Consider the following 26,797-nt stretch of genomic DNA (forward strand, 5'->3'; position numbering starts at 1 on the left):
GAGAATAAAAATGGGGGGTCCGCTTTTAGCTCTTTTCCAACCCTTTAAAAATGAAAAGATGGTCAAGCCCTTGTCATTTCGAACTCATTAACGGATGTGAAACGTCATGCGCCCAGTATAAGTTTACCCCTTTTTCGGGCTAGGAGGCACTATTTACGAAAAAGGTACTCCTTGACTGAAATGGTCAAGCGGTTCTCTCAAGTATTGTTTTCTACCTTTTCGGGCTCGAGAGACACAAATGTACGAAAAGGGACCATGTGGAGTTTTCTTTTACGTGTCTTTTTCAAACTCTCTAAACATGAAAAAGGTATCGAGTTACACCTTTGTCAGACTTGTTAAACTATTAAACGACATTGGATTCGTCACCATGATGAACACGAGCTTCTCCTTCCTTTGACTCGTTAAACTTAATAGGTCAGATTCGTCTGAAGGATGAACTTACAATGCAAGCATATGTTATTCCCTTCAAGCTTGCGATTAAAAAATAATTGGGGTACTCGCCAGAAATGGTGGGGGGAAAATTTGGAAATTTATCGAGTCGTGTCGGCCACCCACTCTTGAACATGACACTCTTTGTTTCTTGTCAGGTTGGGACATCCTCCTTTACATTTTTGACCTTCCTGGGTTTGGGCCATTCATTTTTGCCTTCCATCTGATCTCTTATATGTCACCATGACCACCGATCCTATGGATCCAAAAGCTGCCAAACTTCTAGTTGTGCCATCGATATATTCAAGGGTTTTCCTTCTGCAGCTACACTTACCTTTGTTTCTCTTTATCATCCAAAATCATTTTGCATCTTATCGTCTCACATCGATGATGTGGGATTCATTATGGCCCTCCTTCGACACGGTCACTTTCCGTCAACGTCAACTCATTATACGGGAATTTCATCGAGAGACTCCCTTCAAGTACCTTAGAGCTTGCATGCCTCAATGGCAAGTTCTTCGCACTTGACAACAAGTTCACATCATTGGATTTCGATGGAGTGATTTCATGGATGTTCAACTTTAGTTCCTGTATTCACATTCCGTGAATTGTGCTGATAGTACCTTGGGGGCCATTGCCATTATTGGTGGTTTCTCTCGCGCTTGTTAAAAGTTTACATTATTTACTAGTAATCAAGCAACTTTCTAGCATGTTCGACGTCAACACATCTATTCGCATGCTAGGATCTGTACTTTTATTCGGTCGTGTTGGAGCGCAAGACCCTAGACTCAGATCACGAAAGTCCAGGTTGCGAAGTGGTGTGACATGGTTATGATGATATGCATGTCTCTATTAGATGGCTGGCTGTGACCAGACCATGAGTTATCATATGTGATCCTTCTCATTATTGGATGGTTGCGACCATACCTTGGTTTCATTATGATCCTCTTTAACGGATGGTTGTACCCATACCTGGATCCATTTACATGATCATTCTCTGGATGGCTGCATCCATGCCATGATTCATGTATCATTTGACAAAGATCTCAGTTTATGTATATGTATCTATACTTGCTTGCAGGTTTTCCAACTGCAGACCGATTCCCCGCATTGATTTATAAAGCATTTCGTCCCTCACTCCAATTCGGCCTTCACACTTTAAGGGGCATCTGTTACACAACATTTTGTCACTGTCCACGTACTCCCCATTCCTTGATCCTGGAGGACCTCTACAGTGAACCCCGCATGCTTTGCCTTCATGGAGAAACTCCCATTATGTCCATCTTCATGAGCAGATCATTTCCCTTTTGCACCATTTCCCCTAAAAAATTTGTTTTGCCCAATTTACAAGACTGACGCTAATGGCCTTTGTCTCCCCCGTGTTGATCTGTGCGACTGAGTTGTGTTCCAGTTGTGTCGGTCCTGTTATGGAAAGTTTTTTAAATTAGAGCTGAAACTTCCATCTCTAGAAGCTCTGTAATAGACTTCTGGTAAATGGTATGGCCGGATGGGGTCGAGGATGACAGTTTGGGCTCCTTTCCCCTATAATGATGGAACTACCTCAAGGGATAAGTCATTCTCCCATGAGAAGAGGATCCATCTCCCATCCATTTTTCCTATATAAACCTCCATTCTTCCCAAGCACAAACTAGTGACTAGTGTGAAAATCAGAATTAGACAAGCAAGCTATTACTAGTTGTCGCCATCTAGTTGTGTGAGGGAGAAGTGTGTTGTCTTGGAGTGAAGCCTAAAGGGAAGATTCTTTAAACTATTTTTTTTTTAATCCATCATGAAGTGCTAGCAGAAGTGTGTGGGAACCCACTCTTGTCAGAGGAATACTGTGACGTCAAGACGAATGGTTGTAATCTCTCTTTGAATATTAATATATGAAACTATCGATTGATTTCCTACATGTCTTGTAACATTACATATTTGTGTCTTAATGCTTCTTGACTCATTAAGTAGGTTGAATTGCAATTTGTCTATTATTATGTTTGTGTGTTGTTGTTGTTTACTTGTTTCAGGAACATGAAGAAGGAAGCGAGAGATTGTTGGAGTGAGCAAGTGAGGACATCATCAAGTAGGATAAGCGACCAAGAGGTAGGCCCTCTTGATTGATTCTAACCTAAGGAAATCTTCCATAGAATGTATCTGTTGTGGCTAGACCCATTATCGAGCTAGATGAATTCGTTCATGTCCGCACTTATAATTTTACTTCACCACAATAATAGGGTCTATATTCCATATCAAAGGAAGATAATTGTAAGTAAGTATGTAAAGTTTAAGGGAGAATTTGAATCTATGAAATTGCATGAGCGCATTCTAGTGATAGAGGATGAGGAATAGGAAGCTTTGAATGTTGACTAAGGTTAGCATAGACAATCGTAAGACAACAAAGTTTAGGTGTGGAGGAGGAGACATAGCCCCTAACAGTTCTATTAGGATATCTTGATGGTTCACATAGACATTGACGGATGCTCAAGAGTATGTTGGGGCTCCTAAGGGTATAGTTAGGGAGAGTATGCCTCCGAAGGAGTTTCCTACTTACATGGTATTAACATGTACCATCATTTATTTTGAGCCTTCAAATTTCAAGAGGAAATAACCTAGTAGGTATGGTGGGATTACATGATGGATGAGTACATCCATTATGAAGAATTATCTTTGCAACATACTTCCAAGACTGGAGTGGAAGTCCGTGGTAACTTCCAGGTGGCTCTATGAAATCAAGCATGCTACAAATGGAAGTATTGAGAAGTTAAAAGTGAGGTTTTGTGGTAAGAGGGTTCTCTGAGGGAGAGGGGCTATGAAAAGATTTTTTCTCTAGTCTCTAGTTACACTTCCATTAGGGAAATTATATATTTTCCTTCATCTATGGGATGCAAGATAAATTGGATGGATGTGAAGTAAAATTTGTGTGCATAAAGAAACCTTGGGGCATTGAGGTAAATGGGAAGGAGTCCCATGTTTGCAAGCCTAAGAAATCCTTGTATGGACTCTAGTAGGCACCAAGAGAATGGCATTCCAAGATTGAGGGATATTTGTTGAGTATAGGTTTCATAAAAAGTGAAAGATCCTAACTTATATAAGTTATATTATATATGTGTTGGGATTCGTTTGCTTCTTTTGGTGCTATATGTAGATGGCTTGTTTCTTATAGGTGTAGAGAAGCTCAATGTAGGTTGAAAAGCAGATATGGCAATTGAGTTTGAGATGAAGGACATTGGCTTGATGCATTACTTGTTGGATTTGGAGATTGGGTGGAAAATATGAGAGATATTCCTTGGGTGGGATAAGTATGTGGTTGAGATCCTAAAGATATTTTGGATGGAGGATTGCAAACCTATGTCCAAACCCATGATCACCAATCTAAAGAAGATGGCATATCAATATTCAAAATTGGTGGATCATGTTAATCTAGTTTTCATTGATGTCAATATATTGAAGAAGGCAGGGACTTGGTGGCAATCAATGAAGGAACCAAACGATGAAGAAGCCCAACACTCAAATACACTCTGCCCTGCCTCCATTTCTTCTCTAATGATGATCAGTCACATTAAATAATATTTTTCTCCATCTTAGAGGAAGAATATCATCATGAGACCCTGACCATATTTAAAGCATATTTTTAGCTTTCTAATGAGCTATCACATGCCCCGAAACTCCAAATATTTTAAGAGATATGAATTTTTTAAAGATAAGGGTATAATTCTGGTTAGTAAGCCGACCTGAACTTGTCAATCTCATGTCGGCTTAGCTAGGAGACACATCCCTTTTTTTCATGCAAAAAAGAGTATATATATATATATAAGGAACTTCGCACATTTAGAGGAATGAGAAGTTCAGATTCACTAAGAAAATATAGACGCAACAAGTTCACATCTCATGAACTATACAAGCTTAGAATTGCAGATTATTTTGACTACGGATTAGGGCGGAGTAATATCTCTATTTTAGGGTATAAGACCTTGCTCAGAAATGCAGAGTATGTTTCAGGATTGCGGATTGATGTGACTGCTGGAATAAGTTCTGTGTTTTGGTTATACCTTTCCTTTTGTTGTAGTGTGGACATCTATTGCTGCTACCAAGGTGTTGTTTGGAGGCTACTACACCAACAACATCGCATGCTAGTGTGATGCCAGTCCTCCTCTAAATTATTGATTAACCTCTATCTTGATTCTGGATAGTGCTACTGCAGATAGTGCTCTCTTGGCTTAATTTGGACAATGACTAGGTGTCCTCTTCACTATTCATTAACAATTGCAGGGTCATTTCTTTTGTAGAAAACTGTGGACAATTCAAGGATCAATTTACTTTGAGGATTATGGGCAACAATTGTTCAGGACAGTGGTGTAACCGAGATACAAGGCTAATCTAGAAAGAGACTTGTGTGCACCAACAAGTATTGAGTTTTTCCTATGGGACAGAGGTTGAAGACATGGCATCTCTATGACTGGACAGCTTATAAGGATGATACAAGGTGGTTGAGTTGGCAACAGTGATAGACTTGACAAACTAATGAAGTGAAGTGATACGTGAAGATTCTCATTACATATTTTCTAATACAAAGCATTCATAGGATTGGTGTCCTTGGAGTTGGTGCTCCTAAACTCAAGGTTGGTGCCTTGGATAGATAGGGTTGAACCCCTAGAGGTCGAAGCCTCATCAAAACCAAGTTGGAGCTTGGGAAAATATTTATATTGTATACAATTCCTTTTTTGTTAATAATACAATTATTATACATTGATTTGACTTAAATTGTGAAGAATCTAACTAGTAAAATAACAATTGAAAAGAAATATTGATTCACCCCCCTCTCAGTATTTTCAACAATTGGTATTAGAGCCTGCATCTTGATAATCAACCTAATAGCTAGAAGAAGGATTCTTAGTCACAATGAAAAATCAAGAAGTGTCAGGAAGGGTTCCTTTTCTCGATGGCACAAATTTTGGTTTTGGGAAAAAAAGAATGTCCTACTACTTAATATACCTTGGACCTGAAGTTTGGCATTCAGTTTTGAATGGGTACACTGCTCCTTCCACTCTTCCAACTGACCAAGATGAAAGGAAAGCTTACATTACAAATTCCAAAGCCTTAAATTCCATCACTATGGAATCATTGATTCTGAATTCACAAAAGTCATGAATTGTGACTCTGCCAAACAAGTATGGGATAAGTTGGTTAGCTTATACTATGGGTACTCCAAAGTTAAGAAGGAAAAACTTCAAACTCATAGAAGGCAATTCGAAAGTCTGAAAATGGATGATGAAGAAGATATTGCATCATACTTCCTCCAAGTAGATGAAGTAGTCAACTCTCTTAAAGGATTAGAAGAAAGGATTGAAGAAAGCATTGTTGTTCAAAAAGTCTTAATATCTCTCCCAGACAGATTTGACTCCAAAGTAAGTGCTATAGAAGAAATGAAGGACCTAGATACTCTCAAGATGGATGAACTTCATGGAATCCTCATTGCCTATGAGATGAGAAAAGGAATCCCAAGTTCCAAAGATGCAACATTCAAGGCCTCAAAATTAAAAAAGGGGAAAGGATGGAATACCAGCAGTGATGACTCTGATGATGAATCTAAATTTGTGAAATTTCTATGAAGACTAAAGAAAGGATCCAAGCTAAAAGGTAAGTACCCTCTTATTTGTTTCAAATGTGGAAGAATAGGTCATTATGTTGCAAAATATCCTCATAAGTATGATAGTGATGAGGAGGAGGATTCTAAAAGGATGGTATACAAAAAGAAAGGGTTTAATGAGAAGAATCTCTTCTCTAATCAAGATGAGTTTCATGAATATGAATTTGTAGTCATCAAAAAGAAGTCAATTAACCATTTCCATCATCGCAAAGGAGGAAATGATGAACCATATGAAGAAAATGACTATGCTGGAAGCCAAGAAGTATTATTCATGGCATTCACAAATGATGATGATTCGGGACTAGAAGAAAATGTAGATGAATTGTTAATAAGTGCCATTGAAGAAATGAGAAATTACGAAATAAAATCATTTCTCTCAAGGTAGAAAAGGAAGAAGCAAAAAGAAGGGAAGACCTCTTGAAAAATAAGCTAAAAGAAAAGGAAAAAATCTGTGAGAATCCTGAAACTAAAATAGTACCAATGAGGAAGGGACTAAAGCAAGTCAAAAAGAGTTGGGAAAGCTCTCAAACACTTGAAAATATCCTTAATGCTCAAAAACCTCAAAATGACAAATCCGTGATTGGTTTTAAAGGAGAATCATCAAGTACTAAGGTTAATACAAGAATCTATGCCGACATACTATCCAGCAATCCAAAAGAAGAAAAACCATCTCATCAAAGGCCCATCTCAAATCCAAAGAATGAATAAAGAGTAACTCCATGGAAGAATTTTGATTCAAATCATGGCTATTACAACAAGTACCAAACTATATTTTTTGGGCATTGTTATTATTGTAAAAAAATTGGTCATCAAGCTAAAAATTGCATGGCTCGTAAGAATGAAGCACCAAGATTGAAGGATCAAACAAACAAACCATGTGGTCTAAAAGGGCAAGGAAAAATCAAGACCTACAACTCTTTTGATCCTTTGGCCAAATTTGATCCAATTTTCTCAATATGTAATGATAATGGACATAGTGAACAAAATTGCCCCCTCAAAAGAAGAGAAGCAAAAGATGAAAATCAAATATGGATAAATGTGGCCTAGCTCTATGTGCTAACAGTGATGAAAATCATTGGTTTGTGGATAGTGGGTGCTCCAGACATATGACAGGTGACAAAAGGAAGTTTGTCTCATTGAATAAAAAGGAAGGAAATGTATCTTTTGGAAGTGGATATGCCAAAATTGCTGGAAAAGGAACTGTTACCCTTATTAATGGAAAAGGAAAGGCTCAAAATGCTTTGCTGGTAGATGGGATCAAACACAATCTCTTGAGTGTTAGCCAAATCTATGATCAAGGACATAATGTGGTCTTTAGCACTAAATATTGTGAAATAAGGAACTCTTCCTTAGGAGAACTTGTGGTGAAAGGATTTAGAACATCAGATAACGTTTACATTTTGAACAAAATTCAAGAAGATAAATGTTATATAAGTCAAACAGATGAAAGTTGGTTATGGCACAAGCGACTGGGGCATACAAGTTTTGATAACTTGATCAATATTAGAGAAATTAATGCAGTAAGGGACATTCCAAAGATGTTCAAACCAGATCAAGTTGTATTTGTCCTATGTCAACATGGCAAGAAAACTAGAACCAGCCACAAGACTAAGGAATTCTCAACATAAAAACCTCTAGAGATCATTCATGCAGATTTATATGGGCCAACTAGAACTCCAACACTCCAAGGAGAAAGGTACTTTGATTTATTTGTTGATGACTATACTAGAGTTATGTGGGTATATTTCAAAAATATAAATCCGAAGCATTTGAATGTTCTAAGAATCTTAAAGCTCTTGTAGAAAATGAAAAGAACTCTAATATTAAATGTCTTAGAACGAATAGAGGGGGAGAATTCACATCAAAAGAATTTGATGAATTCTGTAAACTACATGGAATAAAAAGAGAACTCTCTGTTGCTAGAACACCCAAGAAAAATGGGGTAGTTGAGAGAAGAAACAGAACTGTTCAAGAAATGGCAAGAACAATGTTACTAGCAGATGACTTGCAGCCAAAATTTTGTAGGGAAGTAGTTGGGAGAGCAATTTATACCTTGAATCGAACTCAACTAAGACCAAATAATGAGAAGACTCCTTATGAATTATGGAAAGGAAGACCTTCTTCAGTAAAATACATAAGGATTTTTGGAAGCAAATGCTTCATAAAGATCAATGATGACTCACCAGGAAAATTTGATTCTCGGGTTGACGAAGGAATATTTCTTGGATATTCTACTAAAAGCAAAGCTTACAAGTGCTACAATAATCGAATACGGAAAATAGTGGAAAGAATTGATGTGAAGATTGACGAGGCCCTTCCAGAAAAAGAAATTGAATATCACAAGTTGACCCCCTCATTGAAGAAAGCGAAGAAGAACCTGAAAAAGAGGAAAAATATCAAGAAAAACAAAAGGAAAAACAATCATCTCAAACTCCTTAAAAAGTGAAATTTCTCCAAAAACATCACCCGGAAGAGAAGATTATTGGCAATGTAGATGAGGGGATAAAAACCCGAAGAAGGATGACAAGTAAACCAAGGAAAAATGATGTTTCTCTCTTATCTATGATAGAACCATAAACTTTTACTCAAGCAGGCAACACCCTCATTGGGTGGAAGCCATGGAAGAAGAAATGTCTCAAATTGAGAAAAATGAGGCATGGGAATTGGTACCTCTTCAAAGGATAAAAATACAATTGGAACCAAGTGGGTGTTCAAAAAAAAAATGAATGAAGATGGACAAATCATCATAAATAAGGCAAGTCTTGTTTGTAAAGGTTATTCACAAATTAAAGGAATCGACTTTGAAGAAACCTTTGCACTCGTAGCTCATATGGAAGCTATAAGGATGGTCTTGGCATTTGCTTGCTCAAAAGGATTCAAAGTCTATCAAGTTGACATAAAATCATCGTTTTTGAATGGGGAGCTCAACGAAGAATTATACATGGAGCAACCAGAAGGGTTTGATCTAGTAGAAGGAAAATACTTTGTATGTAAGTTGAAAAAGGCATTATACAGGTTGAAACAAGCTCCTAGAGCGTGGTACGAAAGATTGGATCACTATCTACAACAACAAAGCTTCAAAATTTGGGTGACAGGAAATAATCTCTACATGAAGATGGACAAGGATAAGTTACTAGTCACTCTTGTCTATGTTGATGATCTTATTCTTGCTAGCAATAATGATGAGATGAGCCATGAGTTTGCTAAAATATGTCAAAAGAAATCGAAATGTTGATGATTGGCGAGTTATCTTACTTCCTCGGAATACAAGTATCTCAAACCATAGAAGGGATTTTCATATCTCAAGAAAATATCTTAAAGACATGCTTAAAAGATATGGGATGGAAGATTGTGCACCCATGAGCACACCTATGACCACAGATTATAAATTAAGCAAAGACGATGACTCTCTTCAAGTGGATGTTACTCATTACAAGTCACTAATTGGTGCCCTTCTATACTTAACCGCTAATAGGCCATATATTATGCATGTAGTAGGAATGGTGGCAACATTTCAGTCAACTCCTAAACGATCCCATCTTGCAGCTATGAAGAGAATCCTAAGATACTTACAAGGAACCCTTGAAATTGGTCTTTGGTACCCTACAAGCTCAACTCTTACTGTGACTTCATACACCGATGCTGATTGGGCTAGAAGTGTCGATGATCGAAAAACTACTAGTGGAAATTCATTCTTCATGGGAGATTGTCTAGTATCTTGGCTCAGCAAAAAACAATCATCCATATCACTCTCTACAGTTGAAGCCGAGTATATAGCTGTTGCAGATTGTTGTACTCAAATATTATGGATGAAGGAAGCTCTGAAGGATGTCAACATAGATACCAACCAACCAATCACCATCTATTGTGATAACACAAGTGCTATCAGTCTCAGTAAAAACCCAGTGATGCACTCAAAGACCAAACATATACCAATCATATATCATTTTCTCCATGAACAAGTGGTTGAACAAAACATCAGGTTGGAATATATCAATACAAAGGAGAAGATTGTTGACATTTTCACCAAACCCCTTCCTTGAGAAGCATTTGAACATCTTCGCCAAAATATGGGGATTATTTCCCTAGCATCACACTGAGCTTATTCTTAAGATACTGCATGATAGGGGGAGTAGTTCGACAGGGGGAGCAGTTTGACAGGGGGAGTCCTTGTGCACTCCTTTGCCATTGATGTCAAAGGGGGAGAGAAGAAAAATATTTCCATCTAATGACAAAGGGGGAGATTGTTAATATAGTTTTCATTAATGTCAATATATTGAAGAAGGAGGGGAATTGGTGGAAAACAATGAAGGAACCAAACGATGAAGAAGCCCAACACTCAAAGACACTCTGCCCTGCCTCCATTTCTTCTCTAATGATGATTAGTTAGATTAAATAATATTTTTCTCCATCTTAGAGGAATAATATCATCATGAGACCCTAACCATATTTTAGATCATATTTTTAGCTTTCTAATGAGCTATCACATGCCCTGAAACTCCAAATATTTGAAGAGATATGAATTTTTTTAAGATAAGTGTATAATTTTGGTCAGTAATTCAACCTGAACTTGTCAATCTCATGTCGGCTTAGCTAGGAAACGCATCCCTTTGCTTTTTCATGCACAAAAGAGTGTATATATATATATATATATAGAAGGAAATCCACACATTTGGAGGACTGAGCAGTTCAGATTCATTAAGAAAAGATAGATGCAGCAAGTTTACATCTCGTGAACTATACAAGCTCAGAATTGCAGCTTATTTTGACTACGGATTAGGGTGGAGTAAGGTCTCTATTTTAGGGTATAAGACCTTCCTCAGAACTGCAGACTATGGCTCAAGATTGCGGATTGATGTGACTGCTGGAATAAGGTATGTGTTTGGGTTATAAAAAACTTTCCTTCTGCTGCAGTGCGAACATCTATTGCGACTACCACAGTGTTGTTTGGATTCTACTACAACAACAACATTGCATGCTAGTGTGATGACAATCCTCCTCTAAACTGTTGATTAATCTCTATATTGATTGTGGATAGTGCTACTGCGAATAGTGATCTCTTGGCGAATAGTGATCTCTTGGATTAAGTTAGACAGTGACTAGGTGTCCTCTTCAGTATTCATTAACAATTGCAAGGTCATTTCTTTTGTAGAAAATTGTGGACAGTTCAGGGATCAATTTACTTTGAGGATTATGGGCAGCAATTGTTCAAGACAGTGGTGTAACTGAGATACAGGGCTAATCTAAAAAGAGACTTGTGTGGACCAGCAAGTATTGAGTTTTTCCTGTGGGATAGAGGTTGAAGACATGGCATCTCTATGACTGGACAGCTTATAAGGATGATACAAGGTGGTTGAGTTGGCAGCAGTGATAGACTTGAAAAACTAATAAAGTGAGGCGATATGTGAAGATTCTCATTACATATTCGCTAATACAAAGCATTCATAGGATTGGTGTCCTTGGAGTTGGTGCTCCTAAACTTAAGGTTGGTGCCTTGGATAGATAGGGTCGAAGCCCTAGAGGTCGGAGCCTCATCAAAACCAAGTTGGAGCTTGGGAACATATTTATATTGTATACAATTCCTTTTTTATTAATAATACAATTATTATACATTGATTTGATTTAAATTGTGAAGAATCTAACTGGTAAAATAACAATTGAAAAGAAATATTGATTCACCCCCCTCTCAGTGTTTCCAATAGATCCCACATTCAAAATCAGATATATGTTTTGTAGTGAACACCTTGAGTCAGTTCATTGTGGATCCAAGGAAAGAGTATTGGGTTTGTTACCCACCACTTCGTGTGTGATATACCCAATAGAAATTTTTCTCCATGATGGACCAAAGGCGACATCCAAAAACCCCTTGCAGCCTCCTACTAGCTCATTGTTCCATTTCTCTACCATCTAAGCCAGCCATGTGGTCCCTCACCCACCTATATTGATCATATGTTTGAAAGCGGACATCTTGAATCTAAAGGTATGTCCTGTCATTTGGTAATTGAGTATTGGGTTTGCTTCTCATGGATACTTTTGGGTATGGATTGATGGGGGGATTTGGCGGAAAAGGTGGGCTTATCTTGTGCTCTTGTCCCCTTAATATCTTTTGGATGTTACCCTTGGATCTTAGTCCTGTGGGATCTCCTTTATCGACCATTTGTTTCTACGGTTGTACTACTTGGGAAAACCCAAATTTGGGTGTGTGGTCCCCCTCCTATATCCACATATATTACTCCCTTTCCACTCACTATACCCCAATTCATAATTTCTCCCACCTGGGTCCACATTTCCATTTTGGGTCAACCTAGGGCCAGCCTCCCTATCCCCTTGCCCCCACCTTGGGTCAAGCATAGAATGATGCCCTGGAGGTTGAAGCGCCTAAAAGAAAAAGAAAAAGCATAATTGGCCACATTTAATAGGAAATTGTACCACAAAATGCAAAAGATGGTCGGGGCAAAAATAATTAGCATGTGGGCAAAAGATAATACATTAGCTCTACCCCAATCCATCGTCATCACCCTGCTTCCATAACCCCTAGATGAGCCTCCTTTATCATTCAGGAACCCATGATTTTCCCAACCCCTAGAGGGAAATGAACCGCCCTACCTAAAAGGGGGTAATCACTGTTATATCTTACACATCATGCTCTTATCCTTTGAGCCCTGAGAAATTAATGAAATAAAATTCATAAAAGGCAAAAGACATATAAAAAAGGGTGGAAAGATCAAAGTCGAGGTACCTCGTGTAACACTATTCCTCCCTCCTACACATTACATACCTAGGTGTGGGCTTCCTCTTATCCAACTACCCCTATGCCCCAATATGTGTCCCATGGTTGCCCCTCTCATTCCCCATTCCATTGCACTTATTTATCACTTTCCACCTCCATTCTAGGGATGTACCTTGGATATACTATCCCCTTTAAGGGTTGAAACAACCTAATAAGGTACTTGGTTAACACCCTTTGGAGCTTGAAGGCATCACATGCCAAAGCCCACTACAGAGGGGCATGCCATTATGAAGTGCCCACTTTGTTATCCATGATTTGTAAACTCTTTTACTCAATTATTTTAATGACTAGTTGTAATGGAATCCTAGGGGATGCTTTGGATCTTATGTAGGATTACAAGTGGTTTCCATTTGGGTTTGGTCTCCCTATATGGGATCCTAACCCCTAGAGGTCTACATTGGCACATATAGGGTGTGCATAGAGATCCATTGGCCTCCACAGCAGCAGACAACACTCCACGGATCTTCATTGATTCTCAGAGACTACTAGCGATCCACTTTTCGGATGATGGTGATATGCTTGGTACAGTATGCCTAGCAGGCCACCAAAGGAGCCCCATACTCTTGGCAAGTGTCCTAGGACTTGTACAATGTCATGGTCACATTAATTCCACCACTCAGACCCTCGCAAAGGATCTACAGACATCTCCGATTCATATGGAGACCCATGGGGTCATTTATGTTCCCTCGGACCCACTAGGAGCACCGCGGGTCTACTACTTGGAGAACAAGGGGCCACCCCCTTGTCCATCATATTCTAAGGAATTTATTCCTCAATATGGCACTTCAAGACATTATTAGGCCTTTGGAGGGCCCCACGACATGTACATATTATTATTTGGCCCCTTGTGAGGCTTATTTTTACACTTGTGAGCTAGTTTGGTGGGCTTGTCACCAATAGGGGTTTTATTTGCACATTATTTTATCATTAGGGGCTAATGTAGGCCCATAGGCTAATTAGAATGCCTTAGGAGGCTATATATTTATGTTAAATACTTTCATTTGGATCATCACTTCACTTGTGATCTCTCTAATCATAGAGAACTTCGCATTTTTTCCTTGGAGGATATTTTTTGGAGATGGATGAATTTTGACATACGGATTTGGGTTATTTTTCTTGTCTTGTAGCTTTGTCTTGCAAATGAAATACTGGTTGGATATATTCTATAACGTTGTAAGTAAATTTCGACATTGTTATTCTTGTTGCTGCATACTACTAAAATTAGGGCTAGTTGTTGCATAACTGAAATGTGGACTTAAGCATGTTTTAGATAATTTAATGTATGGGGCAATGTTATATGAATGAAATTTCCTAGAGATTATTTGTCTCGATAAGCTTGCATCATTTTCTTTGAAGTATAAATGCTTGAAGGTCAATTTTCATTTATTTCTCTCAATATTGGATGAATCTAAATTTTCGGGCCTCCTTGATCAAGAAACCAAGTTCTTACTCATCATCATCCTTGAATCCATATCCCCAAGTGAACTAGGCACTGATCCCTCAAAAAGGGTGATTATTTTAACCCTATTTTTACCCTTTTTCCCTAGGTCTAGCCCCATTAGGTCACCTAGGGCATCAATTTCCTAGGAATTTACCCAAGGAAAATTTCTGATCTCCTATAGGGTATTGCGCTGGTGGGACCCCCCTCTCCTCCAAATTTGAGGCAATTGTAATAGTGGAATCTCCAGGAATCCCAAGCCCTAGCTCTAGGATCAAATTTTGCCTAGGCATCCCCAAGGTTAGACCTCAACAGGATCAATTCAACCTTTTGAAGTAAATATTCTTGTTTGGTCTTTCCTTTCACCTTGTCCATGATAGGAACATCATTGGTTGCTACATTCCATCCCGGAGCCTGGACTGAGTCCACTAGGCTCCGTGTGGTTCCACTTCTCAATAAATATTATTTGTTAAGGACCATTTTGGAATCTAATTTTCCAAAGGATATATGGATTGAGAACCTTTTCTATAAGCCTATTCCTTCTCCCTCAACCCTCCAATCCTCACCCCTTACCCTTGGGGGACAAGTCCCTCTCTTAAAGAGTAAACAAGTTCCATTCTTCACTCCGTCCTTGGGAAAGGGTTTCCAGGGTCACTTTCCACTTATCCATTGACATATACTTTACAAGTGATCCCTACACTACCAGGACTCATCCCGTCAGTGAAAGTCTGTAAAGAGCAGTGAGACTTAGTTGTGGTGACAGTGGGCTAAGCCTCCCTCGTCTCCCTTAACCTAACAGTTGCTCTCTTAGGAACCCCTTTTAGGTCCCCTGCTGGTTTGAGTGGTAACATTTCTAGTGTCATTACTGGGGACACGAGACGTGTGTTGTGTTCCCTGCATGACATATTGACATATCATTATTGGCAACTGGAAGAATGAAACCCTAGTTCTTCATTGAGTTTTGAAGTTTATGCTTGTAGGGTGAAGCAAGCATCTATCAAGGCACCTCAATTCACCCTGGCAACTCCATTACAATCTTAAGATGAAAAATCATAGAGGATGGATATTTCTCTTGGTCCTATATTTGAAAAATTCGATAACCAAGAGATTCAAAAGTTGCAAAAGAAAGTTGTCGAACATGCACGAACTTTTCAAAATATGTTGGAGAGCATGGATATGGAATTTATGCTTGGGTTTTATAGGTCGCAAGAAGTACAACTCGGCGTAGTAAGTTTTGTTTATGAAGAGGATCCTAGTTTCCTCCTTGACCTTGCTCACATAACTTTTGCCGTGAATATTTTGGATAACCTCATTAATATGAAAAGGAATACCTCCTCTGGGGATAACGAAGAGGTGGATCCCAAGAGCCTCCAAGTCATGCAAGAAAGAATGGATGAATATAGTAGGTGATGCAGGGAAGTAGTAAGGGAATATAATTCTAATGAAGTTTTATCTTGTTTATATGATAAAGAAGTGAAGCTTCATAAGATGAAAGGTGAATATAAGGGGAACCCTACTAACACTCTCCTCTTGCAATCATACTACGAATATCATGTAACAAATACCTTAGCCATTGTTCTTCAATATAAGAGAGAAGAAGAGAGGTCTTGCTTATCGATCAACCAAGATGAACATGACCTTGAGGATATCAGTGATGAGCACGAAGATGATTCCTCATCAAGGTTGTAGGATGGATAGGATAATTTTGAGAGTACATATGTTGAGGAGAATGAAGTTACGAAAAATAGGGTTGAGACTGACTTTACCTTTCTCAAGGATATCACTCCAGATGAATCCCCTTTTGAAAACCTTGAGGAAGGTGATCCAGTAAGCTCCTTGGAAAGTGACATTGGAGATTATTCCCTCATTAAAAAGGAGAAGTGGCAAATTGTTGGGCCCTAATTTGATTGTGCTCCAATTTATGATACTAACAGGGAAGATGAGATTGATATTGGTTCTTCCTTTATCTCGAACATTACTTGTGATGACATATCCATTGATACCTTTGGGAAAGAGTATTATTATTTTCCCTTGCATGAAGAAGGACATGTGGAAATGATTGATTCTCCTTTTAACAAAATCCCAATATTTGATCCTTATAATGGGAAAGCAATGAATCTCACACATACCCACCTCAAGGCTATGTATTCAAATCACTTGAGCCTCTAAATTGTGGAGAAGAAATCACATTGAATATGACACTTCGCCCTCCCCTTTGCCTTCCCCTCTTGTTCATCACCTTGAGTCTCCCTCAAGTAATTTCCTCATCTCTTTTGATATGACCTTCAGTGACAATGCCTTTTTCCCCCTTTCTGAATATGGTGTCAACGAGGAACCCTTCATTGAATATGCTTTATCCCCTTTGACCCATCATCAGGATTATGATCACTCTATGACCTCCCCTCCCCGATGTGACCATCACATTGAGAGGCCTATTTGTTGCACTCATTTCTCTCACCCTTCATCCCCCTCTCATCACAACCATGTGATCCTCAAAGCATGATATTACAAGTAGTGATTGTGATGAGGAGTTCTCAAGAGTGTGCATTCATTCCTCCATTTTGTACCTAAAAGGGGATCCCTGGACCTCTAGAATGACCAGTTTTCTTTCTCCTAGGACCTCCCTCTACCTCAAATGGAGATCATATTTTCCCCCCTACCACCTGCCTCGTCTGCCATGTGACTATGTCCTCATTCGATTTGGGGTTTGCTACATGAGTAATCATATTGGCAGGAATATGTATATTGATGTGATGATATGTTGGTTGCACTGGCTTTATGATTACACTTAGTATTAACATTACTATATGCATGTTAGGGTAGGATGCATTGCATGTTGATTTTCCCCATTAGAACTAACCACATATGATTTTTCTCATGATATATTAGATCTAAGTTAAAAAAAAAAAAATGCATATTTTATTTATTGTTGGTTTATGGGCTAACATTAAGCATGGGTGATCATAAGACACAGTGAAAAACATGTTGCCCAGTGGCTTTGATCTTTGACATGTGTAGATAATAGGTCTACGTTGACCAAGAGATTGTTGGAGTTCTTGTGATCTCCCATTCGAGTAGCCTCTTCCACTTCGAGAGAGATCACATCCCAGTTGGGGCCAAATGTTACTCAACACTTAGTGGGTAATATCCCCAAGAGAATTTTTTCTCCATGATGGACCTCAGCTGGCAACCAGTAGCCCCTTGCAGCCTCCTACTAGATCGTTGTGCCATTTATCTACCACCTGATCCAGCCATGTGGTCCCTCACCCACTTATATTGATCGTATGTTTGAAGGCGAGCCTCCTTAATCTAAAGGTATGTCCTGTCATCTGGTAATTGAGTATTGGGTTTACTTCTCATGGATACTTCTGGGTATGGATTGATGGGGGGATTTGGTGGAAAGGGTGGGCTTAGCTTGTGCTCTTGTCCCCTTGATCTCTTTTGGATGTTACCCTTGGATCTTAGTCTCGTGGGATCTCCTTTATCAACCATTTGGTTCTAGGGTGGTACTACTTGGGAAAACCCGACTTGGACTGCGTGGCCCCGCTCCTTTATATGCATATATTACTCCCTTTCCACTTGTTATACCCCAATTCATCATTTCTCCCACCTGGGTCAACATTTCCATTTTGGGTCCACATAGAGTCAACCTCCCTATCCCCTTGGCCCCACCTTGAGTCAAGCCTAGAATGATTCCCCAGAGGTTGAAGCAGCTAAAAGAAAAAGAAAAAAGCATAATTGGCCACATTTAATAGGAAATTGTACCACAAAATGCAAAATATGGTTGGGGAAAAAATAATTAGCACGTGGGAAAAATCCAATACATGAGCTCTACCCCAATCCATGGTCATCACCCTGGTTCCGTAGGCCCTATATGAGCCTCCTTTATCATTCAGAAACTCATGATTGTCCCAACCCCTCGAGGGAAATGAACCGCCCTACCTAAAAGGGGGTAATCACTGTTATATCTTACACATCATGCTCTTGTCCTTTGAGCCTCAAGCAATTAATGAAAGAAAATTCATAAAAGGAAAAAGACATATAAAGAAAGGTGGAAAAATCAAGGTCAGGGCACCTCGTGTACCACGATTTCTCCCCCCTACACATTACATGCCCAAGTGTGGGTTTACCCTTATCCAACTACCCCTATGTCTCAATATGTCGCTCGGGGTTGCCCCTCTCATTCCCTATTCCATTGCACTTATTTATCACTTTCCACCCCCATTAGAGGGATGTACCTTGGACATACTATCCCCTTTAAGAGTTGAACCACCTAATAAGGTACTTGGTTAACCCCCTTTGGAGCTTGGAGACATTCGCACATGCCAAAGCCCACTACAGAGGGGCATGCAATTATGAAGTTCCCACTTTGTTATCCATGATTTGTAAACTCTTTTACCCTATTATTTTAATGACTAGTTTCACTGGAAGCCTAGGGGACGCATTAGATATTATGCAGGATTACAGGTGGTTTCCATTTGGGTTTGGTCTCCCTGTACGAGACCCTAACTCCCAGAGGTCTACATTGGCACATATAGGGTGTGCATAGAGATCCATTGGCCTCCACAGCAGCAGACAATACTCCACGAAACTTCATTGATGCTTAGAGACTACTAGCGATCCACTTTTGGGATGATGGTGATATGCTTGGTATAGTATGCCTAGCAGGCCCCCACGGGAGCCCCCCATTCTTGGCAGGTGTCCCAGGACTTGTACAATGTCATGGTCAAATTCATTCCACCACTCGGACCCTTGCAGAGGATCTACAAGAATCTCCAATTCATATGGAGACCCATGGGGTCATTTATGTGCCCTCAGACCCACTGGGAGCACCACGGATCTACTGCTTGGAGAACAAGGGGCCACCCCCTTTTCCATCATATTCTGAGGAATTTATTCATTAGTATGGCACTTCAGGACACTATTATGCCTTTGTAGGTCCCCACGACATGCATATATTATTATTTGGCCCCTTGTGAGGCTTATTTTTACACTTGTGAGCTAGTTTGGTGGACTTTTCACCAATAGGGGTTTTTTTTGCACATTATGTTATGATTAGGGGCTAATGTATGCCCATAGGCTAATTCAAACTCCTTAGTAGGCTATATATTGATGTTAGATACATTCATTTGGATCATCACTTGACTTGGGATCTCTCTAATCATAAAGAACATCGCATTTTTTCCTTGGAGGATATTTTTTGGAGATGGATGAATTTTGACGTACGGATTTGGGCTATTTTTCTTGTCTTGGAGCTTTGTCTTGCAAATGAAATGTTGTTTGGATATATTCTATAACGTTGTAAGTAAATTTTGATGTTGTTGTTCTTGTTGTTGCATACTACTAAAATTAGGGTTAGTTGTTGCATAATTGAAATGTGGAATTTAGCATGGTTTAGCTAATTTAATGTATGGGGAAATGTTATATGAATGACATGCCCTAGATATTATTTGTCTCGATAAGATTGCATCATTTCTTTAAAGTATAAATTCTTGAAGGTCACTTTTCTTTTCTTTCTCTCAACATTGGATGAAGCTGACTTTCCGGGCCTCCTTGATCAAGAAACCAAGTTCTTACTCATCATCATCCATGACTCCATATCCCCAAGTGAATTAGGCATTGATCCCTCAAATATGGTGATCATTTTAACCCTATTTTTACCCTTTTCCCCTTTTTCCTTAGGTCTAGCCCCATTAGGTCACCTAGGGCATCAATTTCCAGGGAATTGAACCAAGGAAAAATTTTGATCTCTTACAAGCTACTGCACTGGTGGGTCCCCTCCCTCTCCTCCAAATTTGAACCAATTCTAATAGTGGAATCTCCGATAAACCCAAACCCTAGCTCTATGATCGAATTTTGCCTAGGCATCCCCAAGGCTAGACCTCAACAGGATCAATTCAACCTTTTGAAGTAAATATTCTTGTTTGGTCCTTTCCTTTCACCTTGTACAAGATAGGAACATCATTGCTTGCTACATTCCATCCCTGAACCTGGATTGGTTCCACTTGGCCCCGTGTTGTCCCACTTCTCAATAAAGATTATTTGTCAAAGACCATTTGGGAATCCAAGTTTCCCAAGGATTATAGGGATTAAGAACCTTGTCTATAAGCCTATTCCTTCTCCCTCAACCCTCCAATTTGCACCCCTTGCCCCTGGAGGACCAATTCCCTTGCTTAAAGAGCAAGCAAGTTCCATTCTTCACTCCATCCTTGGGAAAGGGTTTCCAAGGTCACTTTCCACCTATCCATTGACATATAATTTACAATTGATCCCTACACTACCAGGACTCCTCCCATTGGTGAAAGTATGTAAAGGGCAAGGAGACTTAGTTGTGGTGACAGTTGGCTAAGCCTCCACCTTTGCCCTTAACCTAGCAATTGCCCTCTTAGGAACCCCTTTTAGGTCCCTTGCTGGTTTGAGTGGTAACAGGTTCCTAACAAAACAGGTGCTCAGATATTTCAGGGGCACAATGGAGTATGGTTTGAGTTATCTCGGAGATGAAGTGAAGTTGCATGGGTATATAGACTTAGATTGGATAGGCAATGCAACTGATAGGAAGAGCACGTTAGTGTGCTACTTTAGCTCAAGATCAACAATGATATCCTAGTTCAATAGGAAGAAAACTTTTGTGGCACTTAGCTTAGTACAAGTAGAGTATATGGTAGCCAATACAATGAGTCTTGAGGCCATTTGCCTTCACAAGTCGGTTGTTGGTTCATTGAATAAGGAATTAGATCCCACAATGATTTACTATGATACAAATTTGTATTAAACTCTTTGAAAATCTAGTTTTTCATGATAGTTCCAGGCACATAGAGATTAGATATCACTTCATTCAAGAGGGGATTAAAAAATGATCAATGAAGCCTCAGTATATTCCCACTAATTAGCAAGTAGCTAATAATTTGACCAGACCCTTAATAAAATGGAAGATTGAAGCATTCAAAGATAGACTTGGATTGGTGCAAAGTTCAATCCTCGCTAAGAGGGAGTGTTGATAAATATAGATCAAGTAAGAGCTTCTTGCACAAGTTAGGTGTGAACATGAAAGAAGTAGTTCTAGAAAACTTCTAGTGACCACTGAGTAAAAGCATGAAATAATACCATATTTTAATTCATATAAATGAATAAAAGTGAAGTCAAATTTATCATAAGGTGTGTTGGGCTTAACTCCAAATACAAAAAATCTAAATATAGAAGTGACTAGACATCTAAACCAAACTAGAAGCTCAATTAACATAAATATTTAAAGATCATGGAAGAACTTAAAGATCAAGAAATAAACAAGGGCACGCCATAAAGAATTACATAATACACAAAGATTTTACCTTAGAAACACTTAACCGAGAAAACCAACTAACCTTTGAGCTCCATTGATCTTATATTCTCAATTAAATATCACGTTCACTTTACAATGAATGTCGACCTTAGTCCACAACTAAGACTAATGCATTCATCTTGCATATCTTATCTTTTACCAATCTCATAATCTCAAATCAATATAGGTGGATGAATATCATTGGCAAAGATCCTGGGAATCTAGGATTCATAAGTATTTCTCGACTATAGTCGATTCCCATTAAATCACTAGTTGACCACTAGTCTAATTCGACTATGTGCTTATGCCCAACTGCAAGCCCTTTAACTGCTCTGGTCAAATATCGACTTTTATAGGCTACTCAACTTCCCATCAACTTTGACTAAGGTAATTGATCTTCCGAATTAATTGTTGACCTATCAAATTGACCATCAACTTGTCTTCCTGGCCGATTTGTTCCTTACTAGACCTGTTGAGGTTTATTCCTAGTCGTGTTGTCCAAATAGACGAGTCGACTCGCTAAACTCCAGTTGATTGATTACTTGAAAAGAGTACAACACCTCAACATTCGTTCATTTGTTGTATTCTTTACATGGACTATTAATGTCGTACTTTTAGTGAACCAAGGCTTCGAGGACCAACTCCTCTCTACACCAAAATAATTTACCAACACTCACTGACTTTGGTAGAAAGTCTGCAACATTCTTCACTATGTTTACTTTTACCAAAAACACCTTTTTGCTTTCCACAATGTATCTAATGAGATGTTACTATACATCAATATATTTTTTCCTTGTATGGTAAGTTGAGTTCTTTTCCAGGAAGATTTCACTTTGACTATCACAACCTATCCTTATTGGTTGTTGAGGAAACCTAATCTCTTAATACAATTTTCGAAACCAGACTACTTCCTTGCTTGCATGAGTGGCTGCCATGTATTCAATCTCCATTGTTGATGGTGCCATGACCAACTGTCGCTTCTTCATCCAAATAGTAGCTCTCTTAAACAACTTGAACACATATTCGCCAGTCAACCCTCTTTTGTCCAAATAGTCAACCCGGCTGGCGTATAAAATCCTTGTACAGTTGCTTCACTCTCATCCTCGTGTCCTTTTTAGTAGAATATCGCATTATCACTCATGCCACAGAAATGCTTGAATACTCTTTTGGTAACAAACAATGCTCTTTTGTAGGTGTTGTCATGTATCTGCTCAATACTCCCACTGCATGAGCAATATATGATCTAGTGCAATCCATTGCATACATCAAACTACCTACAACACTTGCATATGGACCAAGCCATGTCATTTCTTTCTTCCTATGTTTTGAACATTGTTTAGCAATTAGTATTACCCCAATGGAACCAATATCATAACTAGTTTACAATATTGCACATTGAAACACTTCAAAATTGTTTTCTTTGATTTATCCAAAGTTTTCTATCTATTTGGTCTCTCTTGATCTTCATTCCAGGAATGAAATGTGCAGCTCTAAGATATTTTATTTCAAATTTGGAGGATAGTTGCATTTTCACCTCTTTTATTACACCCATGTTGTTTTCGACTAGAAACATGTTGTCGACATACATTGCTATATATATGAAACACTTACCTTCCAACTTGACATATACATAGTGATCAACTTGAATTCTCACAATTCCCAATTCTTGGATGTACATGTCGAACTTTTGGTACCACATCCTGGGTGACTACTTTAGACCATAAAGGGACTTCCTCAACTTGCAAGCCAAAGTCTCATTGCCCTTTACTACAAATCCTTAAGTTTTTTTCATGTAGATTTCTTCTTCCAAATCAGGTGTTGCATCGAGAGATATCAGTACTCTAATGGAAATTAATTTTGCAACATGGGAAAACATCTTACCAAATTCAAATCCCTTGACTTGGGAATAACATTTTTCCACTAGTCGAGCATTATACTTCCCGACTTGACCTGATGTATTCATTTTTTGCGTGAACATGTACTTGCAATCAATAGGCTTCCTTCCATTAGGTAATTTGACCATATTCCATGTATCATTCTTGTGAAAAGAATACACTTCTTCCCTCATGGTTTTCAAACAAAGTTTACCCTCTATCAAGGTGATTGACTCCTCGATTGACGATTCACCATCGATGTAAAACAATTCAAAATTAAATCAGAATTCAAATGGGGCATACCTTTTGGGTTCTTTCCTTACTCGACCAAACCCCCTCAAAATTGAAGTCTATCATCCCACTTCCTTGTTCGACTCAGTCAAATCATTTGAGTCATTTTCTTTCGACTTCAATTTGAACACCGAATTTTGTTTTCCTTTCTCCTTTCATGGAGTTTCTCCAATCTTGGAAGCACACCTAACTTCCTTGAATATCACATCTCAACTATAAACTTTCTTCCTTATCATCGGATCCCACAACTTATATCCTTTCCTTCCATCCTTGTAACTGATCAAAATACACTTCGTTGCCTTGTTATTCAACTTTGTCCTTTTCTTCGTTGGGATATGGACAAAAATCTCATAGTCAAAGACTCTAAGATGTGTGAGTAATGGATTTTTACCAAACCATAATTCATATGGAGTTCTATCGACCAACATTGAAAATGGAGACCTATTTACTATGTAACATGTAGTGTTGACTTCCTCTACCTAGAACTCCTGTTGCAATCCAACACGTCTAAGCATGCTCCTTTCCTTGTCCATCAATGTCCTACTCATTCTTTTTACAACTCCATTATACTGAGTAGTGAATGGAGTAGTCATATGGCGCATTATCCCTTACTTTTTTTAGAAATGTTCAAACTCTTTGCCATAGAATTCACCTCCATTGCTAGTTATTAGCACCTTTATATTCCTTTCTGTCTAGTTCTCCACAAGAGATTAAACTCCTCAAACTTCCTAAGAACCTCTACTTTCTTATTTAAGAAATATAATCATGTCATCCTATAAAAATCATCTATGAAGGATGCATAATATAGGAGTTAGCTAGCAACTGCATTGGTACTAGCCTAAATTCATCACTATGAAGTAGTTCCAAAATTCCATTTTCCTTCATAGTGCTAAGTGGAAATCTAACACGATTATGTTTCCCATAAACACATTATAGAAATCAATTTCCATAGAGTAACCAGGTATACCATTGACCATACCATTGTTTTGCATAGATCAAAGTCCTTTCTCTCCAATGTGTCCCATTCATTGATGCCACAACATGGTTTTGTCAGCTAGACAAGAGGTTGCCATGTTGGTTCCAAAGATGACTATACTACCGCATCCACTCAGGTTGCCATGCCTTGACAGCTTGTACAATGTCACATTCGAACACCTGTCAACAATGTTGAATTTTATAGCTATGGCTGGTCTACATAATTAATATTTTAATATATGTAAGACATGTTCTTCGTGTCAACTTTTAAAAGAGGGAATTTTATTTTCTAAAATGTTAAATTTTAGCCTCCAAAATGTTAGGTCAGCCCTAATAAAGATTAAGTTGGCCCAGCCTAGGGAACGTGACCCTTGGGGCACTCTTAACCACTATAAATACAGTACTCATCTTCCTCCTAAGGGAAAGAAATTTGGATCTCTTCTATTCACTCGTTGGACTCCTATAAAGTAGTAGATCGTGACTTTCTAGGGAAGATCAAATCTCTCCTATAATACATCAAATGTTCCTCCTTACAAGGCAAGTTCTGGTAAAACTAAGACGAATAGACCGAGATTATGAGAAGACCATTTTCTAGGAACAATGAAAGCAGACCATCTTTGGAAGACAAATTCTGAGCAGGTGGCCAAATTCTAGAGCAGAACAAAATTCTGAGCAGACCTAATTCTCTGTGGAAGGCTGAAATTTTTGAGGTACAACAAAACTAGTTTATGAGGCTACTTATTGTTGACTCGGTTTGACCTAGGCTTGTTCATGGTAAGTTTGACCTCTGTTTTGACTTGAAAGATTAGATGCATCTCTTGTTGATCTAAGCAATTTCTCTAAGGAAAAAGTTGCTAGGTTTTCCCCCATGTGGGTTTTCCTAGGGTAAAATATCTTGTGTTTATTGTTTTGCTATCTATTTATGATCATATTTTCTATTGTTGAATATCGTCTACATAGTTGCTTAACGATCAATGTGAATATTAAATAATTTAAAGTAAACGTCATTAGAATTAATTATCAACTAGAATACCTTTGAAAAATAAATAATCAATACCATCACTTCACAAGACATTTTGCAAAAGTCCTTCTCAAATACAATATGTACACTTGCACCACACATTTGACTAATAGATATCAAGTTTCTTGCCAAACATGGATTGCACATAACCCTTGGCAATGGTATACTGCAATTTTCCTTCAACACTAGTTGAACTTGACTTCGATTAGCTATCTTGGTTGTCAAGTCATCCCCTAGGTAGAAATCACCTCCATCATATTATTCATACTCACAAAATCATTCCCTATGAGGTTTCATGTGATAGGATGCTCCTTAGTTGATCAACCATGCCTCATGATTTTATTGTGTACTTATCGAAGCAAAATACACATATCCTCCATCCAAAGAAGTGCGACCTTCATTTGACTACTCATTAGACCCCTTTTTTGGCTTACAAATCTTAAGCTTTCTCTCTTTTATAATGTCCTGCTTTACTTCATTTCTAGCATCTTCTTGTCAACATAGTAGGACACTTAGATATTCCTTTTGATCTAAATCTTCCTTTGGAGAACTTACCTTTACCTTTGTCCACTAGTTGACCTATCATTTATAGGGCATCTTTGGTTAATCCTTCCATGTTCCTTCTGTTACAAAATTATATATTATAGAGCAATGGAACACATAAAATATTGTAGAAATATAAACACAGAAAACACATAAAACAAGAGAGAGACAGAGATATACATGGTTCACCCAATTTGGGCTACATCCACGAAGAAACAGTCAGTCCTTCCTTTTATATTATCTAGTGATATGAAGAGATACAACCTACAGCAGATCTGTTGTAATTCCCTCTTCTCTCTCAAACAATATCCTCTCTCTTTCTCGCTCAAAATACACCTCGACATAGATGCAATACAATTCCCTCATATACAGCGAGGGGTTTCCTTCTAAGGCAAAAAACCCTAAATTAAACATAACTTCTACCATCAAATCTTCACCTAGTGAACGACCCAGATTGACTACAAAATTACAACA

The sequence above is a fragment of the Pinus tabuliformis genome, chromosome 3_2 (assembly GCF_031772625.1).
Source record: "Pinus tabuliformis cultivar Carrire ecotype Pingquan chromosome 3_2, CPIR1, whole genome shotgun sequence".
NCBI lineage: Eukaryota > Viridiplantae > Streptophyta > Pinopsida > Pinales > Pinaceae > Pinus > Pinus tabuliformis.